The sequence below is a fragment of the Ursus arctos genome, unplaced genomic scaffold (genome assembly GCF_023065955.2).
Source record: "Ursus arctos isolate Adak ecotype North America unplaced genomic scaffold, UrsArc2.0 scaffold_10, whole genome shotgun sequence".
NCBI lineage: Eukaryota > Metazoa > Chordata > Mammalia > Carnivora > Ursidae > Ursus > Ursus arctos.
In genome coordinates, this window is record NW_026622764.1 from 51,769,576 (window position 1) to 51,788,492 (window position 18,917).

General features: G+C 37.2%; 1 protein-coding gene across 2 annotated transcripts in view; it reads right to left on the reverse strand.

Moving 5' to 3' along the window:
• The window catches only part of ENOX1 (ecto-NOX disulfide-thiol exchanger 1), a 539,166-nt gene that overhangs the window by 252,377 nt on the left and 267,872 nt on the right, over nt 1-18,917 (reverse strand). For both annotated transcript variants that reach the window (XM_057308447.1, XM_057308444.1), the window contains exon 4: nt 18,205-18,341. The gene's annotated coding sequence lies outside the window, so the exon portion shown is untranslated. The remainder of the gene's footprint in view (nt 1-18,204; nt 18,342-18,917) is intronic.

Below are 18,917 nucleotides of genomic sequence, written 5' to 3' on the forward strand. Positions count from 1 at the left end.
CACTACTCTGAAATAAGAGAAAAAAGCCTGAAAATAAACATTGTAAGAGAAGGCCATTAGATTGTTAAATGTATAAAAGTACCATAATTATACTTGCATTTTTAGAAAGGCTATCCTGAGATGAGTGAAAGATGGCTCAAAGGGGGCTGAGCCATTGGGGCTGAGCCGTGAGGCAAGGATGCTGTGATTCTCCACACGGGAGGGTAAGGATCTGCCATAGCTCTGGGAATACAGAAGAGGGAATCAACTGGAGAGAGATTTTAGAAGATTAATGCATAGAAAGTGATTAGATGTGGGAAGTGAGAGAGACAAGTCAGCGATGAATGTGGATTAAATAATGGGGTGCACAGTATGCTTTTATCTGAGTTAGAAAAGATACTGGGAAGAAAGGGTTTGGAAAGGAAATAAGTAAGTCTGGGGCCTTTTAAATGTAATATCCATGTGGACATGCTTCAAAGGCCTCCTGGAATGAGGTTCGGATTTCAAGAGAGTTGTCTAAACTGTAGAAGTGAATTTCAGGGTCTTAAGCCCAAAAGGAAGATGGAAAACTTTGGGACTGGATGAAAAGGCCGGGAATGTATGAAGAATAAAGAATAGAAGATCGGGGCAACAGCCTATCCAACATGAATATGGACAGATAACACGCTGAATTCTAATACAAAGCATAGAAAATGAAAAGGACTTTTGAATTAGATAGCATATAGTGCTACGGAACTATAACGGCATCATTTTTATTTTATCATCATCACTGTAGTTGTTCTGTTTTCACCAAATCATTTCATGTTTCTTCTAGGCACACAGGAAGACTATAATTCCCACTAACCCTTGCATTTAGGTGTAAACGTAACTAGTTCTAGCCAAAGGAATGTGGATTGTACGCAGCCCGAGCCCTGAAAATCTCCTGTGGGGATCCTCTATTTCGTTGTCTATCCCAGTGTCTATTTCATTGATATCAGGTACAAGATAAAGTGAAAGATTCAAGAATAAAAGAGAAAAACTGTATGAGGCACTTAATGGATAAAGAAAAAACTTCTGAAAAAATCAGACATCCATTTATGATAAAACACTAACCAACTAGGAATGGAAAAGAACTTTTCCAATATGATAAAAAGCATCTCTGAAAATCCTACAGCTAAAATCTTACTCAATTTTTAATACAATAAGAGTCCTCAGGAAATCAGGAGCAAGGCAAGGATGCCCAATCTCACCACTTTTTTTTTTTTTTAAGTTTGTTTTTTTTTTTTTAAAGATTTTATTTTATTTGACAGAGATAGAGACAGCCAGCGAGAGAGGGAACACAAGCAGGGGGAGTGGGAGAGGAAGAAGCAGGCTCACAGCAGAGGAGCCTGATGTGGGGCTCGATCCCATAACGGCGGGATCACGCCCTGAGCCGAAGGCAGACGCTTAACCGCTGTGCCACCCAGGCGCCCCACCAATCTCACCACTTCTGTTCAAGGAGGTTCGAACCACTACAACGACGTAAGAAAAAGAAATAGAGGATAAACATTGGAAAGAAACAAAACTGTCTCTATGTGCATAGTTTATATTAAAAAATCCTATGATATCTACCAAACAATGATAGCTAGTAACTTTATAAAATTACAGGGCACAGTTTTATTTTTATACAGAGATATATTTCACCCTTTTAAAGTGTGCAGTTCAATGGCTTTGGGTATATTTACAAGATTGTGCACCTATTATCCTTATCTAATTTCAGAATATTTTCATCACCCAAAAAAGAAACCCGTACCATTAGCACTCTCTTCTCATTCCCCTAAGTCGCTGGTAACCACTAGTCTACTTCCTGTCTCCATGCAGTTGCCTAGTCTGAACATTCCAATATGCGGTCTTTGATGTCTGACCTCTTCCCCTTGGCATTCTGTTTACAAGGTTCACCCACATTGTAGCATTTATCTGCATCTCATTCCCGTTTTTGGCTGAATAATATTCCGTTGCGTGTATATGCCATCTTCTGTTTATCCATTCATTAGCTGTTTGGGTTTTCTGTATTTCAGCTATTAGGAATAATACTGCTATGAACATCTGTGTGTGAGTTTTTGTGTGGAAAAAAAAATATATATATATATTTTATTTATTTATTTGCCAGAGAGAGAACGAGAGGGAGAGAGAGAGAGCACAGGCAGGGGGAGCAGCGGGCAGAGAGAGAGGCAGGTTCCCCGCTGAGCAGGGAGCCCAATTCGGAATTCAACTCCAGGACCCTGGGATCATGACCTGAGCTGAAGGCAGACGCTTAACTGACTGAGCCACCCAGGCGTCCCCGTGTGAACATATGTTTTCAATTCTCTTGGGTCTACACCTGAGAGTAGAATTGCAAGGTCAAATGGTGATTCTATGAATAACTTTTTGAGGAAATGCCAAACTCTGTTCCAAAGTGGTCGCAGCATTTTACATTCCCGCTGCAATGAATAATGGTTCTAAATCTCTACCTCCTCACCAATACTTACTATCATCGGTCTTTTTTATTATAGCAATCCAAGTGGGGATGAAGTCGTATTTTATTGTGGTTTTCATTTGTGTTTTCCTAATTACTAGTGATGTTGAGCATCTTTTCATGTGCTTATTTGCCATTTGTGTGTCTTTGAAGAAACGTCTATTCAACAATTGTCCCCACTTTTAAGTTGAATTCTTTGTCTTTTTATTGCTGAGTTGTAAGAGTTCTTTATATGTTCTAGGTGCTAGGTGTTTACCATCTATAGAATTTGCAAGTATTTTCTCCCATCTTGCAGGTTTTCTTTTTCACTTTCTTGATAGTGTCCTTTGAAGCGCAAAAGTTTTTAATTTTGATGAAGACCAATTTATCTTTTTCTTTTGTTGTTCATCCTTCTGATGTTGTATCTGAGAAACTACTGCTTAATCCAAGGCCCTGGAGATTTATACTTACATTTCCTCATAAAAGTTTTATGGTTTTAGCTTTCACACTAAATCTTTGATTCATTTTGAGTTAATTTTTGTGTATGAGGTGAGCAACTGTCCAAATTCATTGTTTTGAATGTGAAAACCTCGTTGTCCCAGCACTATGCATTGAAAAGACTATTATTCCCCCGTTGAATTGTTTTGGCATCATTCCTATAAATTGATGGACCATAGATGTATGGGTTTATTTCTGAACTCTCAATTCTATGCCATTGACCCATCTGTCTATCCATCTGCTTGTACCATATAGTCTTGATTACTATAGTTTTGTAGTAAGCTTTAAAATCTGGATTGAGTTCTCCAGCACTATTCTTTTACAAGATTGTTTTGGCTATTCTGAATCTCTTGTATTTCATGAAAAGTTTAGAATCATCTTATAAATTTCTTTTAAAAAGCCAGCTGAGACTAAGGACTGCTTTGAATCTGTAGATAAAGTTGGGGAGAATATGATTATATTATTATCTATAAAATATCGGTTATCTATATAATACAGATTATATTTTGTGTTATAGTCATACATTCATAGATTGCCATCTTAACATAAGTCTTCAATGAACATGTGGTATCTATTTATTTAAGTCACCTTTTTTTTCGACAATGTTTTAGTGTTCATTATCCAAGTATTATGCCTCTTTTGTTATATTTATTCCTAAGCCTTTTGTTATTTTTGATGCTGTTTTAAATGGAACTGTTTTCTTAATTTCATTTTTAGATTGCTCATTACTGGTATATAGAAATATAACTGGTTTTTATATACTGATTTATCCTGCAGCCCTTCTGAACTCACTTATTAGCTCCAATAATTTTGTGTGTGTGTGAACTCCTTAGGTTTTTGTCTATATAAGACTGTACCATTTGTATACAGAGTTCATTTTATTTGTCCCTTTCCAATCCAGATGCCCTTTATTTCTTTTCTTCTTGCCTAACTGCCTTGGCTAAAACCACTGGTATATTATTGAATAGAAGTGACAAGAGCAGATATCCTTGTCTTGTTCCTCATCTTTGGTAGGAAACTTTTTCAGTCTTTCAGTAATAAGTATGACATTAGTTGTGAATTTTTTATAGATCTCCTTTATCAGGTTGAGAAAGTTTCTTTATATTTTTAGTTTGTTGAATAGTTTTATCATGACAGGTATTTGGTCAAATGCTCTTTCTGGGTCTACTGAGATGATCACATCATTTTTGCCCTTTGATCTATTAATATGGTATCTCACATTGATTAACTTTTGAATGTTGTACTAGTCTTGCATTCCTGAGATAAATCCCACTTGGCCATGGTGCTAATTCTCTTTACATGTTGTTTTATTCATAAAGAATATTCGTCTGTAGCTTTCTTATATCTGTTTGATTTTGGTATCAGGATAATACTATAATTATAGTTTTATATATTAGCAGTAAGCAATTAGGAGATAAAAAATTATAATTTCACCTAAAGTATTAAAAATACATAAAATTCTTAGTAATATGAAACAAGAAGCACATAAGAATTTTACACTAAAAACTACCAATATTGCTGAGAAGTATTAAAGAAGACCTATATAAATGGAGAAAGAATGTATGCTTGTGGATTGGAAAGCTCATGGTTGATGATATTCAATTCTTCCCAAATTGAGGCTTAGATTCAACATATTCCCAATCACAATCCCACTAAGCTGATTACTTTTAGAAACTGGCAAACTAATTCTAAAATGTATATAAAATTTCAGAACAACTAGGATATCTAAACCAATATTGTAAAAGAAGAATGAAGATGGAAGGCTCACACCACCTGCCTTTAAGACTTACTATAAAGCTATGATAAACAATACAGCATGGTACTAGCATAGAGAGCAACAAAATCAATGGAACAGAATAGAAAGCTCAGAAATAGACGCACACTTATATGGTCATTTAATTTCTGAGAATAGCACCAAGGCATTCATTCCATTAGGGAAAAGAAAGTCTTTTCAACAAACGGGGCTAGAAGAATTTAATATCTTATAATATAGGAAATAATAAACCCAAAGCTGACCTCACATAATACACAAAAGTCAATTCAATATGGATCATGAATCTAAACATAGCTAAAACTATGAAGTTCTCTAAGGAAACCATAGAATTTTTTTTTTTTTTTTTTGCCTTGGGGATAGTTATTTTAGGATACAAGAAACAATATCCATGAAAGAAAAACACCAATAAATTACATCCCCCAAAATTAAAACTTTTGCTCATCAAAAGAGATCACTAAAGAGAATGAATAGGCAAGCCACAGAGTGAAATTATTAATGGTTACAAAGTATGTATCTGATTTATATATACATATAATTTATACACATATATATATTTATATATATAGTAAACCTCAAAAATAAAAGTACAAACAACACAATACAGAGATGGGAAAATAATTTAACAGACATTTTATGAAAGAAGATAAACGAATGCCCAGTAAGCACATAAAGAATGTCTCCAGATAGGAGCCATAAAGAAAAATATATATTAGATAACAAGGAAGTACCACTAAAAACCCATCAGAGTGGCTAAAATTCAAAAGACTGACAACACCAAATGCTGAGGATGTAGAACAACTAAAACTATCATATGCTATTTGTAGGGATGCAAAATGGTGCAACTGCTTTGGACAAAAAACCTGGAAATTTCCTGGAAATCTGAATATGTACCTACTATGATTTAAATTCCACTCTTCAATATTGACCTAATAGAAATGAAAGCCTATGTTTACAAAAAGACTTGTTCAGGAATGCTCATAATAACTTTATTTATAAGCGTCAAACCTGCAAAGAGCAAAGGTGTCCAACCATAGAAGAATGGATCAATGAACTGTGGTATATTTATAGAATATGCTATCAGTCAGCAGTGAATAGAAATGCACAGCAAAGGACACAGTCAACAAAATCAACAGACAACCTACAGCATGGGAGAAGATTTTTGCAAATGTTTTATCAGATAAAGGGTTAGTATCCAAAATCTATAAAGAACTTACCAAACTCAACACCCAAAGGACAAATAATCCAGTCAAGAAATGGGCAGAAGACATGAACAGGTATTTCTCCAAAGAAGACATACAAATGGCCAACAGACACATGAAAAAATGTTCAACGTCATTCAGCATCATGAAAACACAAACCAAAATCACAATGAGATATCACCTCACACTAGTCAGAATGGCTAAAATTAACAAGTTAGGAAACAACAAATGTTGGTGAGGATTCGGAGAAAGGGAAACTCTTACAGTGTTGGTGGGAATGCAAACTGGCACAGCCACTCTGGAAAACAGTATGGAAATTCCTCAAAACGTTAAAAATAGAGCTACCCTATGACCCAGCAATTGCACTACTAGGTATTTACCCCAAAGATACAAATGTAGTGATCTGAAGGGGCACATGCACCCCAACGTTTACAGCAGCAATGTGTACAATGGTCAAACTATGGAAAGAGCCCAGATGTCCGTCGACAGATGAATGGATAAAGATATGGTATGTGTATGTATATATATAAACACACACACACACACACACACACACACACACACACATATATATACACAATGGAATATTACTCAACCATCAAAAAATGGAATGTTGCCATTTGCAAGGAAGTGGATGGAACTAGAGAGTATTATGCTAAGCTAAATAAGTCAATCAGAGAAAGACAATTATCATATGATTTCACTCATATGTGGAATTTAAGAAACAAAACAGAGGAGCATAGAGGAAGGGAAGGAAAAATAAAACAAGAAGTAATCAGAGAGGGAGACAAACCATAAGAGATTCTTAACCATAGGAAACAAACTGAGCGTTGCTGGAGGGAAGTTGGGTGAGGGTGCGGGGTAACAGGATGATGGGCATTAAGAGGGCACGTGATGGAATGAACACTGGGTGTTATATACAACTGATGAATCACTGAACTCTACCTCTGACTCTAATAATACACTATATGTTAATTAACTGAATTTAAATAAAAATTAAAAATTAAAAAAAAAAAGAAATGCACTGATAAACTCAGGAACAGAGTCATCTCAAAAACGTTATACTGTGTGAAAGAAACCTGACACGGAAGAGTATGTGGTGTATGATTCTGTTTACATGAAGTTGTAGAACCGGAAGTGATTTACTCTGGGTGGTTAAAGAGGGCTGGGAATTTGGGGGGCAGGTATGAGGGAATTTTCTGAGGTGATACAGATTTGAGCACATTTGTCAGAACTTACAGAAATGTACACTTAAGATCTGTGTATTTTATGTAAATACATATTTTGCCTAAAAATAGAATTATAAAAAAAATCACGAAGTTTGGATTCTAGTAATGACATATAAGCCAAAATATGTGGGGGGAATGGTAGTGATGTCTACAACTTACTTATTAAAATGTGTCCAAAAATAAGATGGATTTGAGGATGGCTAGAGGGACGGAGTGATAGTGGTGGGTATATGAGTGCTCACTGTGAATTTCTTTCAACCTTTCTGTATGGTTAAACATTTTCATAATAAAATGATGCAAAAGAAAACATTCTTATTTTATTTTATTTTATTTTATTTTATTTTATTTTATTTTATTTTATTTATTTGACAGAGAGAGACACAGCTAGCAAGAGCGGGAACACAAGCAGGGGGAGTGGGAGAGGAAGAAGCAGGCTCCCAGTGAAGCAGGGAGCCTTAGGCAGGGCTTGATCCCAGGACCCTGGGATTATGCCCTGGGCCGAAGGCAGATGCTTAACGACTGAGCCACCCAGGCACCCCCAAAAGAAAACATTCTTAAAAATGGAATCTTTCACAATAAATAATCAATGAATTAAAAAATCAGAAGAAAAAAGAAAGCAATCCCAGCTTTGCAAGATACTAGCCATGTGAATTTGGCAAACTATTTAAATAGTCTAAGTCAAAATTTCCTTATTTATAAAATGCAATGTGATAAATAATACCTTCTATACAGGATTGTTAAAGGACTGTACTTGCTGATATATGTAAAGAACAGTTCCTGCGATAAATAAGCACCGAGTAAATGTTTTAGCTACTATTTTTAGTGAGCATGGAGCGCCTGTGGCCATAAACCCACAAAAATAAAATGTCTCAAAAACAGAAGAGGAGGACAATGTTTGCACATTTCACGAAAGCAATTGTTATGCTTGTTGCACAGATAGAGTCGAATTCACTGTGATTTTTTCCTATGCATGAATGTCATTTATTAGGACTTTAGAGTGAATGAGCTAGTAGAAAGGAAATACTATATTTTTGAAAACCCCATAAAGCGTATTTTTAGAAATGGTATTTCCTTGACTTTCATTCCAGGAAAATGCTCACACACGGCATGAAGCATGCTGGGCCCAGAAAAGAGAGCCTGCCAGATGCCACAGCAATAAATAGAGTGAGTCCTTGGCGAGGAAGCGTAAGGCGAGAACACGTAGCGTTCTGTCTCCCAAACCCTTCCCATCTGGTATTTAGCCCACTGAAGTCATGGGGTTTTTGGAAATTCACCCTTGTGGGCCACTTTTAATTAATTTTCTTATTTATTTGTCCAGCAAACACTTAAATCACAGCCTCCTTTCGGCACAGCTCTATGCATTGCCCTCCAGGACCCAACCAAAATGAAGCTGGGTAAGGGAATCTTAGGGGAAAAAAAAGTTCTAAGGGCAGAGAACAGTACTATTTACACCCCGCCACCCTTTTTTTCAAGATTCACTTTAAAAATACGATTTTAGCATTTTTAATCAATAGATGAAGCTACTGCATAGTTTTCATAAGTGACAGAAATTCTCAGACAGGAAAGAAGGCGGCAGAATTTATGTGGGTTATATCCTACTTTGCTGAGAAATGCATAAGTAAAAATACATTTTTGTAAATGATATTTTCTATAGTGTGTATAAATGGACATTGTAAAGGTAAGTGGAATTTCTTCAGGTGATATCTTTAACTAAACTGAAATGTAGTAATGTTTCTTTTTTTTTTTTTTTTTTTTTTAAAGATTTTATTTATTTATTTGACAGAGATAGAGACAGCCAGCGAGAGAGGGAACACAAGCAGGGGGAGTGGGAGAGGAAGAAGCAGGCTCACAGCAGAGGAGCCTGATGTGGGACTCGATCCCATAACACCAGGATCACGCCCTGAGCCGAAGGCAGACGCTCAACCGCTGTGCCACCCAGGCGTCCCTGTAGTAATGTTTCTAATAACTAGGATGTTGAAAATTGTTTAATCTTATGACTGCTGTTTGGGGGGTTGTCAAATATATATACTTATGATAAGTACAAGAAACTGTTATTAATGGCTTTTTTACCCAGGATTTTAAAACAACAGAAGAAATTCTTTATAATGAAAGGAAAAGTACATTCCATCCCCTCAACTCATCTTTATTTTGGGATTATACTTTTCTCTGCTAAAATTTAGGATGGAATTTCTAACAGTGATGGCATTGTTCAGTAAATAGCACTCCTTTGTGTGTGTGAAACATTTCAAATGAATGGAAATGGTCTCAGACTTTTTAATCTGGAAAACTTTCGCCTATAGTATTTATTCAAATGTTGTCCATATTTTCAGGAAGAATTTAGAAAAATGTCTTTCTCATAAAAATATGCCATTCCCTTGTGTCTATTTAAAAAGGAACTCCCTCTCCTACCTCCGGCGCACGGGCACACACACACAAACCCCACACTATCAATATAAGCTAAAGATAAAATTAAAGAGACGCTGGCTGCACGCCAAATTCTGGGATACTAGGGAAGAGGAAGCTGGTTGGCAATCACCTCTCCCAGCTCTTATCTTTTCCTCCCACTTATCTCTCCTGGGCCGGGGGGCTGGGACGTCCATACTCTATGACCTGTTTCTTGAGTGGAGACACAAGCTGTGAGTCAGGTGTCCTGTGCTTAAATGTCTTATTACTCTTCCCCTCGAGTGAAACCTTACTGTTCAGGGGAAATAAAATGTTATATGTAAATGAAAACAGTCGCTTAGAAATCATCTTTCTGGGTTTTATCACCAACACGCCTGTAATTTTAAAACATCTTTTAAATTTAAATAGTAATAAATTTGTCAGACAAGCAATATTAGGAGATCTATACTCAAAGTTTACCACTGACTTTAGGTTAATCTACTGTTTTCTAAATTAGTACACATTGCTGGGACACCTGGGTGGCTCAGTGGGTTAAGCATCTGCCTTCAGCTCAGGTCATGATCTTGGGGTCTTGGGATTGAGCCTAGCAGTCGGCTCCCCCTACTTTTCCCCTCTCCCTCTGCCAGCCCCCACTTGTGCTCTCTCAGTCTCTGTAATGAACAAAATCTTTACAAAAATTAATATGCAGTGCTCAGAATGGCAAAAGGCCAAACTTTTGTGATTCCTTCCAGTGTAGATCATCTTAGAGTAAAATTATTAGGAGGAAGTTAGGGATTCAAGAAGCAGAATGGAGAGGGGTTTTGTTGTTGTTGTTGTTGAGATTTTTTACTACTGTATTTACTTGAGAGGATCTAACTATCCTTGAGATTAAACATCATGTAATTCCAACAAGTGTGTTCTCTCTGGTTCACCCAGGTTAGGGAGATTTCCCCATGTTAATTTTGTCTCTTTCACAAGCATCCTTGAAATTCTTTGTCCTTAATTATTTATGTCTATATCTCAAGTAGTAAGAGCACACTTGAAATTTACAATTTTTCTGGGTTCCTAATACTTATTAGTTTGTTTTCTGCCTAGACTTGTTAAGCTAATTTTGTCTTCAACACGTTCAGGAATAATGCATTACTTATCTTTACATTTTGCATAGCTGTTTCTATACTGAAGCATCCAAATTTAGGTTTCAATGTACTCAAAACGAACTTGCTGATCCTCAAATCTGACTCAAAACCCAGACTGAGTTTTCACTCTTTTCCATTCCATTTCAAATGTTAACAGATACATTCTCAAAAACTTACAATCCAGCATCATGACCAACTGCCTTTCTGCCAACCCACTGGTGGCCTGGTTATTTCTTTTCTTTAAAAAAAAAATTCTGTGGACTCTGATATAAAAGAAAAGGAAAAGGAATATAAAGGGATGACAGCAGACCTATCACTACTGGACACATTTCCTCATTTTCTTCCGCAGCTCCATCTTGGCTGGTACCAGAACCCTACTGTCCCACTCCACCTCCTGGGAGAATCAGCCTGAAGAGGAAGGCAAGGAAGGCTACCGATCCTGGTGACAATCTGAGCTGAGTCCCAGTGCAACACCTTGGAGGCAGATACGTGGACAGAGCAGCTATTCTATTTTCTAAAGTAAGATCTGCCAAAAGGAAGCGTGTACGATTTGTTGGAATTCCACAACACTTATTAACAAATATGCCAAATGAGAACCTGGGGCCATCTGCAGATCTATCATTACAGTGGCTACCGATAAAAGTCATAATTTCATGTTAGAAGATAGCTCTAATGATCTCACATTGGGAATATTTGTACTACGAGAATAAGTTCCACTTGAAAACGAGTGAGTTAAGATGGGAAGCATTTCCCTGCGGATTCCAGACATGCAGCAAAGCCTAAATGTTACGGCGAGGTCCAACGGAGCAGCTATAGGTAATGTGTGCAAGAATTTCTGACAGAAACTCTATTTTCTGAAGACTTATGCTCAGGTACAAAAGTCTGCTGAAAACTAAACTTGGCCCAAATCTCACCTTAGTAGAAGTCCATCAAATACAGCGAAAAATAAAGCTTAAGGGGGAAAAAAACGCTACAGACTTGACTTTCAGAAAAGACCACAGCACTGCTTGCAAGGGAGACCACAGGAAATTCTCAATACTTATTAATCTTTTCATATAGAAAATTACATTTGGCCAGTGGTAAGATAATTTACAGTATAATAATTTCCAGCATCTTGAAGGGAATAATTAAAAAGAGTGAAAATTGAACCCAGGAAAGGTTCTGTCAATTCTAGAAATTATTGCTTTTACTCCTGAGTTTTTCAAAGTTGCATTTTTTTTAGTGGTGCCAACTGGGTCAGCCCACAGTCATAGACAAAAATATGACTGACCAAAAAAAAAGCTTTACTCTCTTAGAATAACAAAACAGAACCGAATCTGAGAGTAGTCCAAACTCTAATACATACAGCTCTTACAATTTTAAGGGAGTAGACACTTGTCTGACAGCCCTTCGTAATCTGGGAACCCTGGAACAGAGACTTTAATTCTAATAACTCTCAAAATTAATGCTCTCAGTTAACTCTGATCTTTCACTTGTTTTTATACCTCCATTTTCAATCACAGGAGGTCAAAATGTTGAAGCTCAGTGTTCTAGAAGATGAAAGATGATGACTAGGAAGGCTAAAATACCTCCAAGTCAAATGACCACATAACCTCTACAAATATTTATTACTGTAACCTCTACAAATATTTATTACCTTGTTTACTCATTCAACCATTCAACAAAGATTTATTTAGCACGCGCTAGGCAAAACATTCACAAGACAACCCTAAAATCTACTAAAAAAGTACAAACAGATATTCCTTTGAGGATTTTTGATAGTACCCTTTTTTGACGGCACCAGGCACTAAACAAACATTTAACTTTATTTTTTTTTTTTTTAATATTTTATTTATTTATTTGACAGAGATAGAGACAGCCAGAGAGAGAGGGAACACAAGAGGGGGAAGTGGGAGAGGAAGAAGCAGGCTCCTAGTGGAGGAGCCTGATGTGGGGCTCGATCCCAGAACGCCGGGATCACGCCCTGAGCCGAAGGCAGACGCTTAACCGCTGTGCCACCCAGGCGCCCCCAAACATTTAACTTTAGATCTGGAAAATTATAACATTATATCTAACTTTTTAAAAACCACACACATTTTTCTAATGTTGTTACGAAACCAAGAGACAAAAGGAAACGTTTGCTTGCTCCAGTGGAAAAGAAAAGACCTCCAAAGCTAGGGGCCCTCTGGGACAGTGGACTGTAAAAAACTGCAAAGACACTTGAAAAACCATCTCTCGTGGATGCCGACTGAAGGTCAGAGTCTAAGGGTTGGAAGTAATCCCTTCTTCCTTCTTTCATTCTCTCTTTGTCTTTGCTCTATGTCTTCTGTATTTTCTCACCGTTTGGACATACTTATCCTTGAGTGAGACGGAACTGGTGAAGCCACATTAGAAAATGCCCGTTGGAAAAAATCAGGAGGGAAGGATGAAGGCACCTCTAACAGACACAGCAGAACTAGGTAGAAAAGTTTGCTGACAAGAAAGAAGAAAAGGTTTTGTTGTAGAATTTAAAGAACAAATATTTCTCAAGGGCCTATTCAGTGGCAGGCAGAAGGCAGCCTCACCACAGAGGAAACCCCTATGTCCACTGTGAACGATAAAAAGATAAAAAAAGAAGACTGGTAAATGCTTTTCTATGAGAAGAAAGATACACTGTATTTGGGAGACTATACAATAATTAACTACTAAGAATGAGCCAGATGTCCATATATAACAGATAATTGAAAAAAAAATGTTGAGGAAAAACAAATTGCAAAGGTACGAATTCAGTACGACCTCACCCATTTAAAAATAATATTCCATATATATAGATACAGACTTATATTAGTTATGGATATATATCTATATCTACCCCTATAACCAGTATATATAATATTAACTCTGGGGATAGATGATTAGGAAGGATGGTGATTTTTTTTTTTAGCTTTAAAAAACAGAGATCCAAAGCAACTATGATAATATAAATATATTAAAATATGGGAGTGGATATATAGGCTTTTTTACTTTCTGTAGGTTTCAACCATTTCATAATAAAAAACATATTTTAAAAATTTTGTGCTTTAAAAGAAAGATGCTGTAGAAATTTAGGCAATTAGAATGAACTATTCTTGTAAGTCCAATTTTCTTACTTTTGAGCCTAGACTATACAAGGCTGATTATTTTCCATCTTTAGCAAGAGGAACAATGGAGAGTTAATGTGGAAGAAAAGACTGTCCTTGATATGATAAGTCAGTGGCACTTTTGGCAAATGGATGGTAATTTCCAGATGGAAGTGAATTATCTGAACGTAATTATATTGAATCCTCTAGCTTTAAAAGAGTGTTTCAATCATATACTATCCATGTAAGTCACTCTTCTCTTCCTTATGGGGTATGAATGTGAGGTTTAAGGGAGGCTAATGGATGTCGCATTTCATTGCTGCTAAAAATGTATAATTAGAGTCTGGATTTGGGAATAACAATTTGCACATTTAAAGTATTGATTAGCTGTTCAAGACCCCACTTGACTTTTTTTTTTTTTTTACCCCTCCTGAAGACTTCCTGTTCTTTCAAAATTACCATTAAGCAATTAAATATTTTTCTCATGTAATTCCAAGGAGCTCACTGGGTACTGAGGTACTCTAGCAGGAAGGAAACTTGCAAACATTTGTTAACTTTGGATCATTTGCAATTCTTAGAATTAATAGCAAAGAGCCAGAGAGTTTTTTTTTTTTTTTTTTGAATCATAAGGTAAATAAGCCTGAAACGTTTCACTAGCGAGGCAAGAGTCACAAGATATATTGTTAAATATGAGGGGTGAAAATATATCAGAGACACAAGCAGTACTACATAGTACACATTTTTCTGAAAAAGTAGTCTCCATGCATGAGGATTAGATATATACCCACAATAAGAAGGCATATTGACCTATAATTTTCAAAATTACATCCTTGTATTTTTTATTATATGCTATTTATCAGCTAGTAGAGGAACACGGTCTCATAAAGCTAATATTTATTCTTCCATGTTTATAGAGCTACTAGTGCATTTCAGGAAATGAGAAACTCGGAGAAGTCAAATATAACTTGGTGTCTTGTGCACAAAAGAAGACAGAACAGGAAAATCACCATGTTTAAAAAATCTGGCTGAGGAACTCTGTCATAAAGCTTTCAATAATTAAATAACATACGATAAAGGAAGCCTTTGATGCTATTATTTCTCTCTTCATACATGTAAGTCTTTTTAGATATGATAAATCTTCTCATGTAGGATTTCTATTTTACTAGAAAACAGAGTCCTCTAGCCCAGTCCCTACTTTCAACTCTGTACTTACCATGTGTAATTTATAGAAGCTAAGGCAGATATTAAGTATAATCTATTGTAACAACCCAGATATTCCCACTTAGAATTGTATCTGTAAGTCATGAATACTTCTTGTTTTGTTAATAAGTAACTCTATACTAGGGAATTAAATGGTTTATGTTAAATTTTTTTAAAAATCGTAGTGAATGAGATTTTTGTTTTTCTATGGAAAGGTACCTGTATTATGGTAAATGTCTCAAGAAATCAGAGCCTTTTAAAAAAATATTTTAGAGAGAGAGAGGGAGAGAGCTCTACATATTACATATTACAATATATTTCCAGGATGTGCTTTTTCTTTAAGATTTTATTTATTTTAGAGAGAAAGAGCACACATGCACATACGAGTGAAGGGGGGGCAGAAGGAGAGGGAGAGAGAGAATCTTAAGCAGACTCCCTGTTGAGTGCAGCTCCCAAAGAGAGGCTCGACCTCACTGCCCCGAGATCTTGACCTGAGCTGAAATCAAGAGTCAGATGCTTAATCAACTGAGCCACCCAGACGCCCAAGAAATCAGAGCCTTAACAGACATTTTGTGGGAGAAATTTCCCAAAGCTCAGTTGTTTTTACATTCTTTCAGTTTACAACTTTCCTTGGGACCTTGGAAGGATCCAGAAAGATAAAAGTCATCAAGTCATTTTCCCATTCTCTGCTTGAAGCTTGAAGTAGGAGCCATCAATAAGCAAGTGAGGGAGAAGGGAGAAATGTTGATGCCAGGTAGGTGAGCCAAGGGATACTGGATTGAATGGAGGGAGAATTTCAGTAGCGATCAGGAGCCCTTTAACTTCCCCAAAAACTGATCCTTGAATTTCTGAGGAAGCCATGATGTGGAATAGGGAGTTGAAACTAGGGTGCATGGTGAAAAGCAAGTGAAGAAATATTCCTTTGTTACTTACCTTTTTCAGTCTTCCCTCAGATGTCAGCTTTTCTACTCCTTTCTCTCTCGGTGACCTTTGCAACATCAACTCCACTATTTCCGGAGTCTAGGTCCTGACTTTTCCCTAAATCCTCAGAGCTGTCCTCTCTTTGCTATTTTCCTACACTGAGTTCTGATATATCCTTCCCATAGCCATGCTCCCTTATCAAACAAGAGTGATTTCCTTTACACACCAAACTAGAAACGCTGATTCTCCAAAAGAGCATTTGCATATGCATGTTACTATGTTTCTGCACAGCTGAGAAATAAATGTAAGCCCAGAGTAGAAGTATGATGGAATGGGAAAAGAATGGTACCCAGTGTTAAAAACTGGGGTCTAGGCCCAGCCCCATCTTTCACTCAACTTTGCCAGTTTCAGCATCCTCAATTCTAAGTGAGGAGTTTGTAGTCTGGGCAGTCCTGGTCCTCTGCTGTGAAGGAGGTCTGAATCTGGGTATCTATCACAATGACTGGGGACTGAAGGAGCTAACTGGTCTTTGGTTCCTGGAAACCAGGGCTACTGACCATTCTAAAACCCATGGGACAATCTTGTATCATAAAGAACTCTCCCCCTTTGAAGTGTCAATAATGGCCCCACTGAGAAACACTGATAGAGGATTTTTAATGCTCCTTCAATCAGTCTGGACTCCTAAACTTAAGTGGGCCATAGAGATCTTTAGAGACTCAGAAAAGAACTGTGAGGATAAGTAAATTTGGGGATTATACGATCTCATAGAAAAAGTTCAACAAAATGGGTTCATGTATCCTGAAGAGAAAAAGGATGCCTTGACAACGGAGTCTATGAGGAGGCAGGGGGGCTCTGACTAGTGAGTCCTCTCTCTCCCTGGGAGAAGGATGAATCGTCATGCTAGGAGGTCAGGAATTACTTTGGTTTTCTTGACAACAAGGTTTCTAAGAAAGGAGACTCTGTATTAGGTTTCAAAAGGAAAGTGGAAACCGAGGTATGAAGGTTCGAAGACAAACAGATTCTCATTGGTTTCAGACAGTTCAAGCGGGATCTTGCTTACAGACGAGGGAAGAACGTTTAGGTAACTTCCGAAGTCCTTTCTAGCACTTCTGTTTCTATGGATACACTTATTAGGTTTCTACGCACTACGATTTGCTACCAAATTGACAGACTGGAGAGTTGAAGGTGGAGGCACACTGTCCCTTCCGCCCTCTCCCCCAGCACGTCCTGCACACCTCCCGCTTCAAAGTGAGTCTATCAGGCTGCCCAACAGTGACGGGTGCGGTGGGAAAACTGGAATCTAGCCCAGCACTGCAGTGAAATCTACTTTGATTTCTCAGTAGGAATAAAAGAAATAAAAAGAAAACCCACAGATAAGGGCCATTAGCGGAGAAAACATTTGTCACTGTGGACCGAGTAAAAGTCCAACCAAATGAAATCAACGCCTGTGGAAGGACATGTCATCCTAGGGAAAGTACGATGTTCCTTCTCCCTTGCTCTTCATTTCATTTTTGCCCACTCAGTGGACCAAGCTTTACCCTCGCCCCTGTTTATTTTCCATCTCTGAAAGATGCATGAGTTGAATTCAGCCTTTGGGTTGGTCTTTGTCGGAAAGTACTTTCAAAATAAAAGTGTTTTACTTGGTACTATCTCAACAGCAAAACATGTACTTCCAAAGTAAGATGCTTGCTTTGCTAGCAAGCTTTTTTTTTTATTGAGTAAGAAACAATATTGTTGGCAATTTTTCAAGCTGTTAATATATACATATTAAAAAGCAACAACAACAACCCTGTTCTATCATTATAAATCACAGGATGAGTACCCCTTGGTAGAAATAAATGAAAACATTCTGGCCACTGAGGCTTTCTCATTTAAAAGCTGTCATAATAATAATACTAGTTGATACTGACAAATGCAGTTTTGCTTTTTTAATGTTTCAAAATATAATTTATCCACAAGGTCTCTAACTAATTGATAGTACTCCACAAAATCTCAGTATATATTATAGATACTCGGTATAAATTTATTGAATCTATTCAGTTAGAATTTATGAACGAAAAGACAAAATTTGTTTTAAACCAATGTGGGGGATATTTTATTTCTAATATCCTTGTAACATCCTGCAGTGCGTGCAATGATAAGTATGAGGAGTGACACATCAAATTTCTTTTCATTTGTATCTATCTCCCAATGAAATTAAAGGATTATAATCTGTGCCTAATCTATTCCAGAGTTATTACAGGAGAGCAGGACTAGGATCCATTTCTAAAATTTCCCTCAAAATTAATAATATCTTCACTAAGAGAAATAAAAAATATTAATATTAATAAAATATTAATAAAAATATTAATACAAACCTTAAGACCTCCAGCAGATCAGACGGGACTCTGGGGACCTGGTTGAAACAACGTGTTCACAAAAGTCTTTTAAATGGAAGCTGCTCCTCCATTGGAGTCCCGTGGAAGACAGTGCGGCTCTGACATGCCAGATGCTTCTGGAAGGAAAGAAAAGCACGCTGTTGGGAAGTATCCAAGTACCGTTCCTGCCAGTCTCAGCCGTCATGGTCTGTATTAGCACCTCCTGCTAGCATTAATATAATGGTATTCATTTCTGTTATCTTATACCCCCCAAATCTTACTCATAAATGGCAGGGTAGGACAGTAGTCTCTCAGTCCTGTATCTAAAAACCTTTCAAGATAAGGAGCACTGAAGAACCGTGCATGGGGAATGAGCACAGAGGCCACAACACTGGTATTTATGGAGCGCCTACCAGCACAGCAAGGGGCTGCACTAGACGGGCTCTAATCTGAACCACGCGCCGCCATTGGAGAGTACTGGCTCCATTTCACAGATGAGCAAACTGAGGTACAGACTCCCGAGGTCAGGCTTAGAACCTGGGTCTGTCAAAGCCCAAAGGCTTCAGGGCTGGCTCTTTCTCTCATTTCGCTCCGTGGCCTACGTGATTTAGAAAAAATATTTCACAAACAGAATTGACAGCAGAACAGACGATGCTGCTTTTTATTAAATTAATTCAAATATCATTAAATTTAGACATTTTCTTTCCTAATCT